We start from the raw sequence: 16985 nt of genomic DNA, 5'->3' as shown, positions 1-16985 counted from the left end.
CGAACCACAAAAGGAGGGGGAGTATCAATATTCATCAAAGATACCCACACCTCCAGGTTGGTGGCACAGCACAAAGCATCAGAGACTATCCATGTGCAACTAACAGTAGGTAAAACTGCCTTCCAGTTTATAGCCTGCTACAGACCACCCTCCCAAACCCAGGAACCCCACTTGGCCTTCCTGAGAACACTGGAAAATATGAAGGTCTCTCCAAACACCATTATATTGGTTGACTTCAACTACCCAAACATAGACTGGGAGCATTACTCTAGCTCCAACACCCAAGCCCAAAGGTTCCTAGAATTTATAAAGTCAAATGCTATGGAACAACTTGTTACCACTCCCACAAGAGGGGAAAACATACTGGACCTGATCATCACCAACATGGGGACTCTATGCTCCAGACCAGAAGTGTATCCCTCACTGGTAAGATCAGACCATAAACTAATCTCACTGGATATTCACATCCCGTCCCCACCCCCTGCCCAGAAAACCACAGTGACAAACTTCTCTAAAGCAAATTTCACACTCCTCAAAACTGAGGTGGAATCCGTCAAAGCCCCCGAGCCTGTGGAAAATACGGCCCAGACCACAGAATCCTTTATAAACGCATTCTATGAACACCTTCAAGAATGCATGGATCATGCAATCCCAAATAAAACCAAGACGCAATCCTCCAAAGGCAGACATCCTGCCTGGTGGACCCCAGCCATAAATAAACTATACAATAGAAGGAGGAAGCTACTACATGATAAAGCAAAATCCCAAAAAGGGAAGGCATCTCTGATCAGTATTAGCAAAAAACTACGGGCACTCATAAAATCGTCTAAGGCCAGCTTCGAGAGAAAAATTGCACAGGACACTAAGGATAATCACAAGACTTTCTTTAGTTATGTTAGGAACCTGGGTGGGAATTCCCAGATATGCTCAGAATTAGTCCAAAATGACAAAAAATACATCAAACCCACAGACATTGCCAACATCCTAGCTGACAGGTTCAGCACAACCCCCCCACCCACCAAAAGGGCAAATGTCTATCCCAGCAGAGTGCTACCTCTATGTGAAAGAGGGGTAGCTAGCTACAGCCTGTCCTTTGGTATCACTTACAGATACATTGCTACACACTGTGAGGGGTTCACAAGTATGTGAAAGAGGGGTAGCTAGCTACAGCCTGTCCTTTGGTATTACTTGTGTTGAGAAATGAAGAATGCACAGGTGAATTAACAAAAATATGTACAGAATGCACGTTAACATATTAGTTTCATCCAACGTGGCTTCAGAGGTATTGCCACTTCATATGGAATGAAAAGCTGCAGTTTCTATGACGTATAGTTAAAAGAGTGAAAAGGATGTAGAGAGAGCAGGTCAAAGGATTAAAGGATGAAGAAAGCTTTGAATTAGTGAATCAAGCAGTCTGAATGATGTAAAGAGGTTGGAAATATAAACAGAAAATAACTGCAATGTGAATATGATGTTTAACTGCAGAAAAGCAAGGACGTAACAAAACACAGTGGGCAAAAGCAGAGACTTTACCAGTAACATTTAATTCAAGATTAGACAGATTAGAAAATAGTGTGAATTTAGTTTAAAAATGAGATGATAAAGAGGCAAATTTATTCCTCAGATTTTAATAATTTAAAGGTGTCAAATTATACTGATAGGCTAGTTGACAAATCAGATTTCTGATACAGTTACTCTGTAAAATTCTTTATTTCAAAACTGACATGTTCTTGGAGGTAATTTTAATTCCTTTGAGATTAAAAGTTTATACTGCTTGCATTTTTGAAATAAATCTTGTGGGATAAGTAAAATTGCATGCTATACCATATAACACATTGTTCATAATATAATGCTTGATTGATAATATAAATATTAATATTAATCATTGTTAAATTGTGGAGAGGGGTGTGTGAATATTTATAATGGCTAAAACAGAATTTTAATAATCCTATAGAATTATGACCGTTGTTACTTTTAAAGGAAAATAAACATTACCGGTATTGAATAAGGATTAAGTTAATAGAAAGACTGAAAGTTGAAAACTTTGTAGAGTTAGTAGTAGGTGTTCATGAGACACTAAAAATAAAGTGAAGTAGAGGATGGTGAAATTATGTTAAGGTTTGCAGGAAAATAAAAGATAAAACTCTGGTTTATAAGGCATAGAGATGCCACTAAGAAAGAAAAACAAAAGAGGAAGATGATATATCCTCTCTATTATCCAAGGGAATGAAAACAGTGAGCTGTAAATAGGGACATTGATAAAAACTAAAAAACATCTTCACTATCAAATATAAGTAAATTAAAATACGAATGTTAATATGATATCGTTTCTAAAAATAGTGGCATATAGCGGAGAGAAACTGTGGATTAGTTAAAGGCGAAAGGAAAGGACAAGTATAAGACTGTAAAATATATTCTGATGATGACATAGAGGAATGCCACATTTATGTGGGAGTGGGGGAGCAGGAATGTCACATTTATGTGGGAGTGGGGGAGCAGGAATGTCACATTTATGTGGGAGTGGGGGAGCAGGAATGTCACATTTATGTGGGAGTGGGGGATCGGACAAAATTTAACTGGCGATGTGTTTCATTAGTAAATGTTGGTTATGAACCTTTGTGAAGCCCTTACCATTTTAAGGCAAAATGGATTGATAAACAGACAGCAGGTACTGGGATGGAAGAAGATACCAATAATACATGACTAGTGCTTACAGAGTATTTGTAAATGTATTTATTTGCCCCTAGTCCTCACTCCAATAAGAAGTCCGTTCCACACTGTCTCCAATGGATCTTTTCCCTTCCTAGGACAAGATGCTCATAGATCATTTACTGGGGTAAAGTTTAAAACCAGAATAGTACATACTAAATAATCTGTTGCCACACATTATGTTTCTCAAAAGAACAGAATGCCCTAACAATCCCTTGGTGCTAGTACTTTTGTACACAAAGCAGGCATTTTTTCTATTGCTTTAATGTTGACATTACATTTTTAAATGTCCCACTTACTTTGAAATACATTTCTGATGTCATATGGATCAACATTATCAGTCATGCAAAAACATGATCATATTTTCGTATGTGACCTAACATTTTCTTTTCATGAATAACCCCTGTATAATAACGTGTATAAATATTCTGTCTCTAATAACATCCAAAATAGGTACTTCAGCTACATTTTCAGTATAATCTCTGTTTAAATACATTTGTTTTAGATACATTACCTGTTTGTGAACTTTTGCATCATTAGAGGTTAATAAGGAAAGTTTTACTAAGTCTGAAGGTAATGCTACTCAATGCTAGCTAATGCTACTCAATGCTAGAAGTCTAAACCTCAAAATGCACTCTGTCTCGAGGCACTCTAAAAATGGAGAACATTGATATCTGTGCAGTAACTGAGACCTGGTTCAAGGCTCCAGAGAGCACCCCTGCAATACCAAGCTACAAATCTTACCACACATTTCGGCCACCAAACCAAGACCGAAACACTAAAGATGGATGACTGTCCATATTCACCAAGAATATTCACACCTCCAGGCTAGTTGCCCAACACAATGCATCTGAAATTCTCCAGGTGCAACTAACACTAGGTAAGACTGCAATCCAAACTGTAGCTTGCTACAGATCCCCCACCATGCCCCAAGATTCTCACTACACCTTTCTAAACATACTGGAAAATATTAAGATACAACCAAACACCCTAATACTGGGTGATTTCAACAACCCTGCCATTAACTGGGAAAACTACTTGGGTACCAAAACCTTTTCCCAACAGTTCTTGGAATTCATAAATTCCAATGCCCTGGATCAATTAATCCATTGTCCCACCAGGGGCTCCAATATGCTAGACCTGGTCATTACCAACATGGGAGATAGATGCTCCACACCAGTGGTGACCCCCTCATTGGTCAGATCTGACCATAAGCAAATCACCCTTGACATCCACATCCCACCCACACACCCACAGTAAGGAAACCTCCGCACAAAGCTTCTCCAAAGCCAACTTCATGCTACTCAAGTCAGAAGTGGCAAACTTCAAGACACCCATGCAGATGGGCTCTGAAAGTTTGACTTCTGAATCCTACACTAAGGCACTGTACGAGCACATCCACGTGTGCATGAATTGTGCCTTCCCAAATAAAACCAAGTCACTCTCCTCCAATAAAAGGAAGCCAATCTGGTAGTCCCCTGCCATAAACAAACTATATAACAGAAGAAAGAAACTATTGCAGAAAAAAGGAAAATCCCAGGATGCAAAAAACTCCCTTACCAGCCTCAGTAAGAAGCTGAGATCCCACATGAAATCCACCAAAGCTAGCTACAAAAATAAAATTGCCAAAGATTCCAAAGACAACCACAAGGCATTATATAGTTATGTCAAGAATCTAAATGGCAATGCTCAGATATGCTCTGAGCTACAACAGAATGGCATTAAATATACTGATCCCTGGCAGATCGATTTAGTGTCAACTTCACCCTCTCTCACCCCCTAAACGGCCCATCTCAGTACCAAAAGATTGCCAAATTCCGGTAATCATGGCCATACAGGTAGAAACCACACTCTCCAAAGCTATGAATACAGCATCCATGGGACCAGATGACATCCCGGGCTGTGTACTACATGAACTACAAAATGAACTGGCACCTCACCTAAGTGTCATGTTTAATCATACCCTCACCTCAGGCTTTGTGCCCACTGAGTGGCGCACAACTACAGTTATCCCACTCCACAAAGGGGAGCCACCTTGGATCCCGGGAACTACCATCCCATCAGTCTGACAAGCCTGATCTGCAAGGGTATGGAATACATTATCATGGAACTTATAAACAAAGACATTGGCAACCTTCAAAGACTAGACCCCACCCAGTTTGGGTTCGTGAAGGATCGATCTTATCTCCTGAACCTGATTGACTTCTTGAATTAGTCTCCAGAGGTGTGAATGAGGGTAAGACATCCACACAGCCTATCTGGACCTTGCCAAGGCCTTTGACACCATCCCCTACTCTGGAATCATAGATAAACTTACTAAGCTGGGCATAAATCCCTACATCACTGGATGGGTTGCCAACTGGCTTACTGATAGAACTCAGACTGTAAAAGTAGCGACTCCAAATCCAGCTCCAGACAAGTGACAAGTGGAGTACCTCAGGGTTCTGTCCTGGGACCACTCTTTCTTGTCATCTACTGCTCTGAAGTACAGGCCAACACTAACGGACTCTGGCTAACAAAGTTCACAGATGACTGCAAACTGGGAGCCATTATTGAATCCCTAAATAATGTGGGTATTCTATAAAAGGGCCTTACAGAAACAGATGCTTGGTGCCAGAGCCATAGGCTCAAGCTTAATGTCAAGAAATGTATAGTTATCACCTTTGGGAAAAACCATGTACCCATGAATTACCACATAGGTGGCAGTACACTAAACACTGAAAGTGTGATAAGAGACTTAGGGACACAGGTGGACAGTGGTCTCACCTTCGATAACCACATTGCCACAACAGTCAGGAAACCCTTCTATGTGGCACACCTCATCACTAAGGGCTTTTCATCCAGAAAAAAGGAGGTCATTGTCCCACTGTACTCATCCATCATTAGACCCATTATAGAGTACAACGCCCCATTTGGTATGTACCTCACAAGACATCTGCAACAGCTGGAAAGCCCGCAGAAATACCTCACTAAAATAATCACAGGCCTAAAGCAGATGCCCTATGCTGACCGTCTAAAGAAATGTCAGCTATACTCTGTGGCATATCGTCTACTCAGATGCGATCTCTGCTTATGATACAAGGCCATGTCAAACCCTGAGCTGTTGGGCATGCTCCACTTAAAGAAATCCCAATCCTTCAGAGCCACACGCTCCAGGGATCTAAACCTTGTCATCTCAATGAACAAAACATGCTGGAGGGATAGGTTCCTGACCCAGAAACACCCCATATTCTGGAATAGACTGCCCATACATGTCAAGCAGAGCACCTCCTTGGCCCTCTTCAAAAGGAACCTTGACAATTGGATGGGAGATAGGAAATTCACCCCGGGGATCACATCAGTCGCCCTGTTAGACAGGGGTCCAGGGAAGTAAATATTGTGGGAAGAAATATCCAGGGAATTGTTATGAGGCTACATCTCACGGAGCTGCACATGGATCTTTCAAAAAATAAAGAAAAAAAAAGTTTTGTCATGCATTAGGCATTGTAATGTATTATTAACACTCCTAACTGGAATGAAACAGAAACAACTTTTTAAAAGTTCATGCTGTTTATTGTTGAACACAGAGGAACTTAAAAGCCATTACCTGACAATATTGTTCTTTATTAAATTGAAAGTGCTCAAGTTAGCCATAGTATCTAAACTGCTGTTGAATTCTTTTTCTAACACATCTTCTGACCCTTCCACATCTTCATACACTCAGCTGACTTCTGCAGTGAGAATGCCTCTGCCTGGTTTCTGATTGGTGGAAAGAGTTTGCCCTGAGCAAACATCTTTGTCCATGAGCACCTGCCAGGGGCTAAAACAAGAGTGGGTTAGGGAGATTGTGGTTGTTGTAAGAGGTTTGTGTGAGGTAGTTTAAGATGGAAAAGGGGGAAGTAAAAACATAGCAAGCAGACAGGAAAAATTTCAGTATTGACCCTAGGAATGGTGATTACTACAGTTTGCTAGATAAATTAGAATTACACTGACAAATTAAATTGAATGCCACCAATATCCATGGTTTTAATGAAACCCCAACTGCTACATGTATTCCTATCCCAGACCACCAGTAAATATTTTGGTCTATCCTTTTAAATTGATTATCTATCTAAAATGCAGTATTTTTATTAAATCATAAAGTCTAAATTTTTTTGGTATTATAGTTTTTGATGTCTGAAATGGCAATAAATAAGTTCAGAATAATAAGACTGCAGTATATGTCCCTGTCTCTTTAAATGCATATCTAGTATTCCTGAGATGTTTTCACTTATTATACAAGATATTGTCCAGTTCCCCTTTGTTCTGATAAAGTCTCATTTGTACTGTTGAGATGAAATCACATAATGTGTTTGAATAAAGTACGAGTCTGTATTTACTATCATGCTTGGGATTTTTTTATTTTGCTTTGATAATAAAACTATTGTCTCTTCCTATGGTGTCTTAATGCTTTTTTGATGGTTTCAATGGTCATGTAGTGATACGATGTTAGAACTAGAATGAATGTAACAACTGTCCATTGTTAGAGGATATAAATATTATTTTGGAGGGTGTTTTAGAGAATGTTAACATTCTAACTATAGAAGGACTAAAAAGCCTAGATTTTCCTAATTTATTTACATTTTGTTTTCTGGGTAGACCCTTCTTTGCATAGGCTATTTTAAGCTGGGACATGGGAAAACAATACTATGAAACACAACTGCACAAATAAAACAATGAATAATAGAACAATAAAAATGCAAGTGTGCAATGACTCAACAAGACAGCAATGGAGTGACAGCAAAAGACATAAAAAAAGTGTTAATATTTTTTGAAGTCAGGCACATGAGAAGTGTGTGTGTGTGTGTGTGTGTGTGTGTGTGTGTGTGTGTGTGTGTGTGTGTGTGTGTGTGTGTGTGTGGGTAAAAATGATGGTAAATATTCAGACGTGGCATAAGTATTTTGTGGATTTGGGCTTTTGGGCTACAGGATATTTCACTGTGGAGACAATTGGCTGAGAATGCAAGACTGCATTGCAGTTCAGCTGCAGAGACACATAACTGCAGTAAGTTCAGTGTGGGCACATGGTAGCAAGCAGTGCCATGTGCACAGCTGGAATACCCATGTCATACCAGTCACGCACATTCCATATTCCCCTGCACGTGGTTATTCCAGCTGTATGCATCCTACAGTGTATTTATCTATGCCATCAGTTAATTTAATACAGAAATGTGTCTCTGTAGCTGAACTGCAATTCAGCCATGTGTCTCCAACCAATTGTTCCCACAGGGAAATGTCCTACAACCTACAAACCTGAATCTGCATTCTTTGATAATTAGAAGTTACACAGTACTAGATTTGTAACTCAATGCCAAGTTACTAGCAGGCAATAGAAAGTGTTATAAGCAATGGGGCTATTGTGACAACTAAGGGTAGAGGATATAGTGGAACAATGTGTCACAGTTTGCGTGTGGAAAGGCATCTAATTTAAAATAAATGTTAACTCCTACCATATCTCAGTATAATAAAGGTTTTACTATACATTAAGGTACAGGTACATGCTATAACAGTAGTACATGCAGGTACAGATACATGCTATAACAGTAGTACATGCAGGTATAGGTGCATGCTATAACAGTAGTACATGCAGGTACAGGTGCATGCTATAACAGTAGTACATGCAGGTACAGGTGCATGCTATAACAGTAGTACATGCAGGTACAGGTACATGCTATAACAGTAGTACATGCAGGTATAGGTGCATGCTATAACAGTAGTACATGCAGGTACAGGTGCATGCTATAACAGTGGTACATGCAGGTACAGGTACATGCTATAACAGTAGTACATGTAGGTACAGGTGCATGCTATAACAGTAGTACATACAGGTACATGTGCATGCTATAACAGTAGTACATACAGGTACAAGTGCATGCTATAACAGTAGTACATGCAGGTACAGGTGCATGCTATAACAGTAGTACATGCAGGTACACGTGCATGCTATAACAGTAGTACATGCAGGACCAGGTGCATGCTATAACAGTAGTACATGCAGGTACAGGTGCATGCTATAACAGTAGTACATGCAGGTGCAGGTACATGCTATAACAGTAGTACATGTAGGTACAGGTGCATGCTATAACAGTAGTACATAAAGGTACAGATGCATGCCATAACAGTAGTACATGCAGGTACAGGTGCATGCTATAACAGTAGTACATGCAGGTACAGGTGCATGCTATAACAGTAGTACATGCAGATACAGGTACATGCTATAACAGTAGTACATGTAGGTACAGGTGCATGCTATAACAGTAGTACATGTAGGTACAGGTGCATGCTATAACAGTAGTACATGCAGGTGCAGGTGCATGCTATAACAGTAGTACATGCAGGTGCAGGTACATGCTATAACAGTAGTACATGCAGATACAGGTGCATGCTATAACAGTAGTACATGTAGGTACAGGTGCATGCTATAACAGTAGTACATGCAGGTACAGGTACATGCTGTAACAGTAGTACATGCAGGTACAGTTGCATGCTATAACAGTAGTACATGCAGGTACAGGTGCATGCTATAACAGTAGTACATGCAGGTACAGGCACATGCTATAACAGTAGTACACGCAGGACCAGGTGCATGCTATAACAGTAGTACATGGAGGCACAGGTACATGCTATAACAGTAGTACATGCAGGTACAGGCACATGCTATAACAGTAGTAAATGCAGGTACAGGTACATGCTGTAACAGTAGTACATGTAGGTACAGGTGCATGCTATAACAGTAGTACATGCAGGTACAGGTGCATGCTATAACAGTGGTACATGCAGGTACAGGTACATGCTATAACAGTAGTACATGTAGGTACAGGTGCATGCTATAACAGTAGTACATACAGGTACAGGTGCATGCTATAATAGTAGTACATGCAGGTACAGGTGCATGCTATAACAGTAGTATATGCAGGTACAGGTACATGATATAACAGTAGTACATGCAGGTACAGGTGCATGCTATAACAGCAGTACATGGAGGCACAGGTACATGCTATAACAGTAGTACATGCAGGTACAGGTGCATGCTATAACAGTAGTACATGCAGGTACAGGTACATGCTGTAACAGTAGCACGTGCAGGTACAGTTGCATGCTATAACAGTAGTACATGTAGGTACAGGTGCATGCTATAACAGTAGTACATGCAGGTACAGGTGCATGCTATAATAGTAGTACATGCAGGTACAGGTACATGCTGTAGCAGTAGCATATACAGGTACAGTTGCATGCTATAAGAGTAGTACATGCAGGTACAGATACATGCTATAAGAGTAGTATCTGTAGGTACAGGTACATGCTATAACAGTAGTACATGTTAACAGTAACCCCCTCTCAAACATAATTCATAAATGAGAACCTCATTACAAGAATAAAACTCTGACTCTCTAACTGTTTAAATGCCTGTGTATCACCCACCTCCTGGAAAGATTTAAAGTTAGCACTATACCATGTATGATAACCACTTTAATATGTGTTTTCCTTTTTCATATGAAATCTTTAACTATTTATTTCTCAGCTACTTGCTTCCAACCTTAGCTGTATGTGAGAAAAACATGTACCTACGTGTAAATATCATTAAACAAATCTCAGTTTTTGTGATAACTCACTGTAATAATTTCACTGTATTTCCACTTGTTTTTGTACATTTGGAGCTTTTCACCCCGGCCCTCCACTGAAGATGTACCTGTATCCAGTTGGACTTTCCCGGTCAACAAATGTAAAATAAAATAAATAAATAAATAATACATGCAGATACAGGTGCATGCTATAACAGTAGTACATGCAGGTGCAGGTGCATGCTATAACAGTAGTACATGCAGGTACAGGTACATGCTGTAACAGTAGTACATGCAGGTGCAGGTACATGCTATAACAGTAGCACATGCAGGTACAGGTACACGCTATAACAGTAGTACATGTAGGTACAGGTGCATGCTATAACAGTAGTACATGCAGGTACAGGTGCATGCTATAACAGTAGTACATGCAGGTGCAGGTGCATGCTATAACAGTAGTACATGCAGGTACAGGTGCATGCTATAACAGTAGTACATGTAGGTACAGGTGATTGCTATAACAGTAGTACATGCAGGTGCAGGTGCATGCTATAACAGTAGTACATGCAGGTACATGCTGTAACAGTAGTACATGCAGGTGCAGGTACATGCTATAACAGTAGTACATGCAGGTACAGGTGCATGCTATAACAGTAGTACATGCAGGTACAGGTGCATGCTATAACAGTAGTACATGCAGGTACAGGTGCATGCTATAACAGTAGTACATGCAGGTACAGGTACATGCTATAACAGTAGTACATGCAGGTACAGGTACATGCTGTAACAGTAGTACATGCAGGTACAGTTGCATGCTATAACAGTAGTACATGCAGGTACAGGTGCATGCTATAACAGTAGTACATGCAGGTACAGGTGCATGCTATAACAGTAGTACATGCAGGACCAGGTGCATGCTATAACAGTAGTACATGCAGGTACAGGTGCATGCTATAACAGTAGTACATGCAGGTGCAGGTACATGCTATAACAGTAGTACATGTAGGTACAGGTGCATGCTATAACAGTAGTACATACAGGTACAGGTGCATGCTATAACAGTAGTACATGCATGACCAGGTGCATGCTATAACAGTAGTACATGCAGGTACAGGTGCATGCTATAACAGTAGTACATGCAGGTGTAGGTACATGCTATAACAGTAGTACATGCAGGTACAGGTGCATGCTATAACAGTAGTACATGCAGGTGCAGGTACATGCTATAACAGTAGTACATGCAGATACAGGTGCATGCTATAACAGTAGTACATGCAGGTACAGGTGCATGCTATAACAGTAGTACATGCAGGTGCAGGTACATGCTATAACAGTAGTACATGTAGGTACAGGTGCATGCTGTAACAGTAGCACATGCAGGTACAGGTACACACTATAACAGTAGTACATACAGGTACAGGTGCATGCTATAACAGTAGTACATGCAGGTACAGGTGCATGCTATAACAGTAGTACATGCAGGTGCAGTTATATGCTATAACAGTAGAACATGCAGGTACAGGTGCATGCTATAACAGTAGTACATACAGGTACAGGTGCATGCTATAACAGTAGTACATGCAGGACCAGGTGCATGCTATAACAGTAGTACATGCAGGTACAAGTGCATGCTATAACAGTAGCACATGCAGATACAGGTGCATGCTATAACAGTAGTACATGCAGGTACAGGTGCATGCTATAACAGTAGTACATGCAGGTGCAGGTACATGCTATAACAGTAGTACATGCAGGTACAGGTGCATGCTATAACAGTAGTACATGCAGGTGCAGGTACATGCTATAACAGTAGTACATGTAGGTACAGGTGCATGCTATTACAGTAGTACATGCAGGTACAGGTGCATGCTATAACAGTAGTACATGCAGGTACAGGTGCATGCTATAACAGTAGTACATGCAGGTGCAGGTACATGCTATAACAGTAGTACATGTAGGTACAGGTGCATGGTATTACAGTAGCACATGCAGGTACATTGCATGCTATTACAGTAGCACATGCAGGTACAGGTACACACTATAACAGTAGTACATGCAGGTACAGGTGCATGCTATAACAGTAGTACATGCAGGTACAGGTACACACTATAACAGTAGTACATGCAGGTACAGGTGCATGCTATAACAGTAGTACATGCAGGTACAGGTGCATGCTATAACAGTAGTACATGCAGGTACAGGTGCATGCTATAACAGTAGTACATGCAGGTACAGTTGCATGCTATAACAGTAGTACATGCAGGTACAGGTGCATGCTATAACAGTAGTACATGCAGGTACAGGTGCATGCTATAACAGTAGTACATGCAGGTACAGGTGCATGCTATAGCAGTAGTACATGCAGGTACAGGTACACACTATAACAGTAGTACATGCAGGTACAGGTGCATGCTATAACAGTAGTACATGCAGGTACAGGTGCATGATATAACAGTAGTACATGCAGGTGCAGGTACATGCTATAACAATAGTACATGCAGGTACAGGTGCATGCTATAACAGTAGTACATGCAGGTGCAGGTACATGCTATAACAGTAGTACATGTAGGTACAGGTGCATGCTATAACAGTAGTACATGCAGGTACAGGTACACACTATAACAGTAGTACATGCAGGTACAGGTGCATGCTATAACAGTAGTACATGCAGGTACAGGTGCATGCTATAACAGTAGTACATGCAGGTGCAGGTACATGCTATAACAGTAGTACATGTAGGTACAGGTGCATGCTATTACAGTAGCACATGCAGGTACAGGTACACACTATAACAGTAGTACATGTAGGTACAGGTGCATGCTATAACAGTAGTACATGCAGGTGCAGGTGCATGCTATAACAGTAGTACATGCAGGTACAGGTGCATGCTATAACAGTAGTACATGTAGGTACAGGTGCATGCTATAACAGTAGTACATGCAGGTACAGGTGCATGCTATAACAGTAGTACATGCAGGTACAGGTGCATGCTATAACAGTAGTACATGCAGGTACAGGTACATGCTATAACAGTAGTACATGCAGGTACAGGTACATGCTGTAACAGTAGTACATCAGGTACAGTTGCATGCTATAACAGTAGTACATGCAGGTACAGGTGCATGCTATAACAGTAGTACATGCAGGTGCAGGTACATGCTATAACAGTAGTACATGCAGGTACAGGTGCATGCTATAACAGTAGCACATGCAGGACCAGGTGCATGCTATAACAGTAGTACATGCAGGTACAGGTACATGCTATTACAGTAGTACATGCAGGTACAGGTACACACTATAACAGTAGTACATGCAGGTACAGGTGCTGCTATAACAGTAGTACATGCAGGTACAGGTACATGCTATAACAGTAGTACATGCAGGTACAGGTGCATGCTATAACAGTAGTACATGTAGGTACAGGTACATGCTATAACAGTAGTACATGCAGGTGCAGGTACATGCTATAACAGTAGTACATGCAGGTACAGGTGCATGCTATAACAGTAGTACATGTAGGTACAGGTGCATGCTATAACAGTAGTACATGCAGGTACAGGTGCATGCTATAACAGTAGTACATGCAGGTGCAGGTACATGCTATAACAGTAGTACATGTAGGTACAGGTGCATGCTATTACAGTAGTACATGCAGGTACAGGTGCATGCTATAACAGTAGTACATGCAGGTACAGGTACATGCTATAACAGTAGTACATGCAGGTGCAGGTACATGCTATAACAGTAGTACATGTAGGTACAGGTGCATGCTATTACCGTAGTACATGCAGGTACAGGTGCATGCTATAACAGTAGTACATGCAGGTACAGGTGCATGCTATAACAGTAGTACATGCAGGTGTAGGTACATGCTATAACAGTAGTACATGTAGGTACAGGTGCATGGTATTACAGTAGCACATGCAGGTACAGGTGCATGCTATTACAGTAGCACATGCAGGTACAGGTGCATGCTATAACAGTAGTACATGCAGGTACAGGTACACACTATAACAGTAGTACATGCAGGTACAGGTGCATGCTATAACAGTAGTACATGCAGGTACAGGTGCATGCTATAACAGTAGTACATGCAGGTACAGGTGCATGCTATAACAGTAGTACATGCAGGTACAGTTGCATGCTATAACAGTAGTACATGCAGGTACAGGTGCATGCTATAACAGTAGTACATGCAGGTACAGGTGCATGCTATAACAGTAGTACATGTAGGTACAGGTGCATGCTATAACAGTAGTACATGCAGGTGCAGGTGCATGCTATAACAGTAGTACATGCAGGTACAGGTACATGCTGTAACAGTAGTACATGCAGGTGCAGGTACATGCTATAACAGTAGTACATGCAGGTACAGGTGCATGCTATAACAGTAGTACATGCAGGTACAGGTGCATGCTATAACAGTAGTACATGCAGGTGCAGGTACATGCTATAACAGTAGTACATGCAGGTACAGGTACACGCTATAACAGTAGTACATGCAGGTACAGGTACACACTATAACAATAGTACATGCAGGTACAGGTGCATGCTATAACAGTAGTACATGCAGGTACAGGTGCATGCTATAACAGTAGTACATGCAGGTACAGGTGCATGCTATAACAGTAGTACATGCAGGTACAGTTGCATGCTATAACAGTAGTACATGCAGGTACAGGTGCATGCTATAACAGTAGTACATGCAGGTACAGGTGCATGCTATAACAGTAGTACATGCAGGTACAGGTGCATGCTATAACAGTAGTACATGCAGGTGCAGGTGCATGCTATAACAGTAGACATGCAGGTACAGGTACATGATATAACAGTAGTACATGCAGGTACAGGTGCATGCTATAACAGTAGTACATGCAGGTACAGGTGCATGCTATATCAGTAGTACATGTAGGTACAGGTGCATGCTATAACAGTAGTACATGCAGGTACAGGTGCATGCTATAACAGTAGTACATGCAGGTGCAGGTACATGCTATAACAGTAGTACATGCAGGTACAGGTGCATGCTATAACAGTAGTACATGCAGGTACAGGTGCATGCTATAACAGTAGTACATGCAGGTGCAGGTACATGCTATAACAGTAGTACATGTAGGTACAGGTGCATGGTATTACAGTAGCACATGCAGGTACAGGTACACGCTATAACAGTAGTACATGTAGGTACAGGTGCATGCTATAACAGTAGTACATGCAGGTACAGGTACATGCTGTAACAGTAGTACATGTAGGTACAGGTGCATGCTATAACAGTAGTACATACAGGTACAGGTGCATGCTATAACAGTAGTACATGTAGGTACAGGTACATGCTGTAACAGTAGTACATGCAGGTACAGGTACACACTATAACAGTAGTACATGCAGGTACAGGTGCATGCTATAACAGTAGTACATGCAGGTACAGGTGCATGCTATAACAGTAGTACATGCAGGTGCAGGTACATGCTATAACAGTAGTACATGTAGGTACAGTTGCATGCTATAACAGTAGTACATGTAGGTACAGGTGCATGCTATAACAGTAGTACATGTAGGTACAGGTGCATGCTATAACAGTAGTACATGCAGGTACAGGTGCATGCTATAACAGTAGTACATGCAGGTACAGGTGCATGCTATAACAGTATTACATGCAGGTGCAGGTACATGCTATAACAGTAGTACATGTAGGTACAGGTGCATGCTATTACAGTAGCACATGCAGGTACAGGTACACACTATAACAGTAGTACATGTAGGTACAGGTGCATGCTATAACAGTAGTACATGCAGGTGCAGGTGCATGCTATAACAGTAGTACATGTAGGTACAGGTGCATGCTATAACAGTAGCACATGCAGGTACAGGTACACGCTATAACAGTAGTACATGCAGGTACAGGTGCATGCTATAACAGTAGTACATGTAGGTACAGGTGCATGGTATTACAGTAGCACATGCAGGTACAGGTACACGCTATAACAGTAGTACATGCAGGTACAGGTGCATGCTATAACAGTAGTACATGCAGGTGCAGGTGCATGCTATAACAGTAGTACATGTAGGTACAGGTGCATGGTATTACAGTAGCACATGCAGGTACAGGTACACGCTATAACAGTAGTACATGCAGGTATACTAATGCTGCAGATCATGTTAGCCATCCTGATTGAGGCTATTGCTACTATTTCCCTGGTTACAGCGATTAATCAAGATAGTCATCTGATGGAGGGTGTCACCACTATTTCCCTGGTTATAGTGGTTGATAAAGTTAGTCATCCTGATAGAGATATTGTCACTATTTCACTGGTTACAGTGATTAATCAAGTTAGTCATCCTGATGGGGGATATCACCACTATTTCCGTGATTATAGTGACTGTAGAGCAAATAGAGCTTTCACTAGAGTCAGTTGCTACTGTTTCACTTTTACATTTGGAAAACTTCATACTAAGATACTTGAATGTTATAAGGGACATTTCAACTTCATAAAACATGCAGTAAAAGACAGAGAAGCTGCATATATAACAGAAATGTGAAAACATAAGACCCTTATGAACAATGTTACGCTCATAAGCAGCAGTGTAATCTCTATACTTCATAAGTAAAAAAATGCATACTGTAAGGTATCAGTAAACCTAAACAGTCTGAAAACAAACACAAACACTAATGCCATGTAATATTATTGCAGAATA

The sequence above is a fragment of the Protopterus annectens genome, chromosome 4.part0 (genome assembly GCF_019279795.1).
Source record: "Protopterus annectens isolate FY-2018-M chromosome 4.part0, PAN1.0, whole genome shotgun sequence".
NCBI lineage: Eukaryota > Metazoa > Chordata > Ceratodontiformes > Protopteridae > Protopterus > Protopterus annectens.
This window is presented reverse-complemented; position numbering follows the sequence as displayed.